Here is a 4,189-nt window from a genome sequence, read left to right on the forward strand (position 1 = left end):
CCCCTCCCCCTTGCCCCTTTCACTTATTGCCCCTCTGGACTCACTCTCTCTCCCGTGCCTAGCCCAGAGGGGGGCCGCCCGGCCCGGCAAGGACGCGGCGCGCGCCGGCCGCGTGCTCCGGAGCATGCCTCCTCTCGCTGGACCCCCCAGGACCCCATGGTCCTCCAGGGCCTTCAGGGCCTCCAGGACCTGCAGGACCTCCAGGACCTCCAGGGCTCCTAGTTCCAGATCTCTATAGTCTAAGCGGTTCGACCTGGAATACCAGCAAAAAAGGGCAAAAGATATAAAAAGCGTGATTTTTTGTGGAGACCTTCCCTAGACCCCAAACTTTGATTTGACCCGGAGCACATTCATTTCCGACCCATAGGAGCCGAGATTTTAACGCTTTTGTTCAAAATTTGAACAAAAATACCGAAAATGACAAAATGTCGCAGCGAGACCATCTAAAGTACTTTCCCGCCTAATTTTGACCCGAGAAATCGAACGGAACAATTTCCAGACCGGTCCGACCCTCCATTTAGGCCCCAGACGACGCCATTTTGAAAATTGGGGCCTAAATGGTGACACACAGAGTTTTACCGTAATAACCCTTGTGGGGTGTCGTTTCCGCATAATGTTACATCGCTGAGACCAAATATAAGGTCTAATGAACCAAAAGTCGACTTTTAGTTCATTTGAACCACTGTACAACACGCTAAGTACATGTTCATAATGATCCAAAATTTGAATTTTTACTACATACGTAAAATTTGACTTTCTTCTGCACTTTGTTAGAGTGAGAAAGTCGATGAAGCCTCCGGTTTGGCTGTAACATTGACACTATCCGTTCAAATCGTCATATTACTGTTAAGAGTAACATTTGTGTAAATGTTTTTGGAGTTATTGAAGGTAAACTTATAACACAAAGAGCAAAATATTTTTTTAAACAAATTCTACAAGTACACAATACAATTATTAGATTGTAAATAAGTAGCAATGTCAGTAAGTAAAACACTATAAAACAATTTCGATGGAAAAATTGAATTGGACACTATTAGGAAGAGAGCAAGTTCCCATCCACGTCCTCGTCAGGTTGGTTTGGGAGCATTACTCTCACTCTCCTTCCTAGGAAAGGAAAACAAAAGAAGTATCATCGGTTACCGTCGGTTGTTAATACTTTGTTTACCTGGATAACTATGACTTACTCCTTGTTGTCACAGCTTCCCTTGCACTTTTTGCAGGCAGGAGTGCAAAGTAACCCAGCTTTTCTGCAGAAGCACCGTTTTGTGGAGCAACCTGTTTTACACCCGCACACACTCAGATACCTGCATGCCTGCCAGATGTTGGGCTCTGCTGTCCAATGCTTATTCCTTGTACCTCAGGACGTGCACTGAAGCAACATACCCGGCGGGCTTCTTACCAGGGGAGACAAATCTGGGGAAGTTCTCTCCAGTTATGTTGGGATGATGTTCCGTCGCCGGCTGGTTGGGGGTGGAAAATAGAGAATGGCCAGTGGGTCCCTCAGCAGATCCCAACATCTGGCAGGCATGCAGGTATCTGAGTGTGTGCGGGTGTAAAACAGGTTGCTCCACAAAACGGTGCTTCTGCAGAAAAGCTGGGTTACTTTGCACTCCTGCCTGCAAAAAGTGCAAGGGAAGCTGTGACAACAAGGAGTAAGTCATAGTTATCCAGGTAAACAAAGTATTAACAACCGACGGTAACCGATGATACTTATTTTTTTTTCCTTTCCTAGGAAGGAGAGTGAGAGTAATGCTCCCGAACCAACCTGACGAGGACGTGGATGGGAACTTGCTCTCTTCCTAATAGTGTCCAATTCAATTTTTCCATCGAAATTGTTTTATAGTGTTTTACTTACTGACATTGCTACTTATTTACAATCTAATAATTGTATTATGTACTTGTAGAATTTGTTTAAAAAAATAATTTGCTCTTTGTGTTATAAGTTTACCTTCAATAACTCCAAAAAACATTTACACAAATGTTACTCTTAACAGTAATATGACGATTTGAACGGATAGTGTCAATGTTACAGCCAAACCGGAGGCTTCATCGACTTTCTCACTCTAACAAAGTGCAGAAGAAAGTCAAATTTTACGTATGTAGTAAAAATTCAAATTTTGGATCATTATGAACATGTACTAAGCGTGTTGTACAGTGGTTCAAATGAACTAAAAGTCGACTTTTGGTTCATTAGACCTTATATTTGGTCTCAGCGATGTAACATTATGCGGAAACGACACCCCACACGGGTTATTACGGTAAAACTCTGTGTGTCACCATTTAGGCCCCAATTTTCAAAATGGCGTCGTCTGGGGCCTAAATGGAGGGTCGGACGGGTCTGGAAATTGTTCCGTTCGATTTCTCGGGTCAAAATTAGTCGGGAAAGTATTTTAGATAGTCTCGCTGCGACATTTTGTCGTTTTCGGTATTTTTGTTCAAATTTTGAACAAAAGCGTTAAAATCTCGGCTCCTATGGGTCGGAAATGAATGTGCTCCGGGTCAAATCAAAGTTTGGGGTCTAGGGAAGGTCTCCAAAAAAAATCACGCTTTTTATATCTTTTGCCCTTTTTTTTTGGCTACCGCTTAGACTACTAGCAGTCTTAGACGATACGAGCAGTGGGTATCCATACCGCGCCCCGCTTGCTCGAGGCCTTGGCGCAGTACAGTGCCTGAAAAGGGCCGCAGAATTTCCAGTGAGTGCCGCAGGACTTCCAGCGAAGGCCGCAGCACTTCCAGCGAGTGTCGCGGAGGAGGTCAAAGTTCATGTCAACGGGGAAGTGGTTATTCCAGGGCGTGCGATCGAAGGGAGCCCGAGGGCGGGCGTGGAACAACAACTATACTGGAGTTCCAGGGCAGCCAAAGCCATGCGTTCCAGCAACAGCGCGCGCGCTGCGCGCCATCCTCGCTCCAGACAACAACACACATGGGCTGGTCGTGCACGCCAGCCAGCCAGCGCGAGAACATGCGCGGCTCGAAAGCGTTTTGTGTGCTCACAGCGCGAGCACGCCGAGAGCGGTACACACACACACTACTCACGCTCTCACACACGCTCACACACGTACAGGCCACTTTCGAGGGTAGGCCGCATCCATTTAATTATTTCGGCTCCCCTCTTTTTCTTCCGGCGCGAGTCTTGTCTGTTTTCTGAATCAGAGCAGTGCGCGTGCCTCCCTTTTCACGTGTGTGTGTGTGTGTGTGTGTGTGTGTGTTATTTGATCTCTCCCCCCCCCCTTCCCCCTGGTCCCGATGGGCGTGCGTGTAAGCGCGAGCGAGTTGGAAGCGCGCAAACCTTTTGCTATGTCCCCCCGTGCCCCTGCCCACGGTCGTGCGGCCGCGTGAGTTCGTTTAAACACGTTTTTGTAGACCCCCTATGTTTGTTTCGAACCGTTACGAACCCTTTCGATGCTCACCCCGTTGTATGGTGTGTTAATATGAAATACGGGGCTCACGATAAGGAGCCATTCTTCCCTCTCCCGTTGTTTATTTACCTCCCCGCCCCGAGCGGAAGGAGCGAAGATGCTTTGGGAGAAAAGACTCGCGTCGTCGTCCTGGCCCTGACTGTGTCGACGCGTGAGTCACACACTCTCTCTCTCTCTCTCTCTCACACACACACACTCTCCCCTTCGAGTCTCGTCCGAAAGGCCCCGGCCCAGGTACCGTTTCACCCTCATCAGGCAAGGTCACCAAAGGTCGCGGCCGCCATATCATCGCCACATTATGATGAGTCCCCCAGACTGTCATACCCCAAGTCAGCGGAACGAGACTATTGCTTTGCTTGTCGAGCTGAGGAACTATCACCGTTCTGTTCTTCCATACTATTGCGGTAGTAGAATGATTATTTTTTTGCAAATATTTACAGAGCCAGTAGTAGCAAGCAGTGCGGCGCGGAGAGGTTCGTCTTCGCTTTTGTTTCGTCCGCCGACGACGGCGCGACGCGGGCCGCCGCGAGCGCTCATCATCTCTGCGCTCCAATCTGGCGACGCTCCCGCGACGCGGCTCGCCCCGCCCCGCCCCACCTCGCCCCACCACGCCCCGGTGCACCCGCGCGTCGGCCCACGCCGCCACGCCGTCTTTCTCATCGTGCTTTTGGTCTGCTAAATCGCGCAGCACGGACAGACAATAAAGGCAGCTGCGCCCGCCCCGCTCCCGCGCGCGAACGTCTGCTCGGCAGCCGAGTCCGAACCTGAAT

This window comes from Frankliniella occidentalis, unplaced genomic scaffold (genome assembly GCF_000697945.3).
Source record: "Frankliniella occidentalis isolate FOCC.00 unplaced genomic scaffold, Focc_3.1 Scaffold53, whole genome shotgun sequence".
In the NCBI taxonomy this organism is placed as follows: domain Eukaryota; kingdom Metazoa; phylum Arthropoda; class Insecta; order Thysanoptera; family Thripidae; genus Frankliniella; species Frankliniella occidentalis.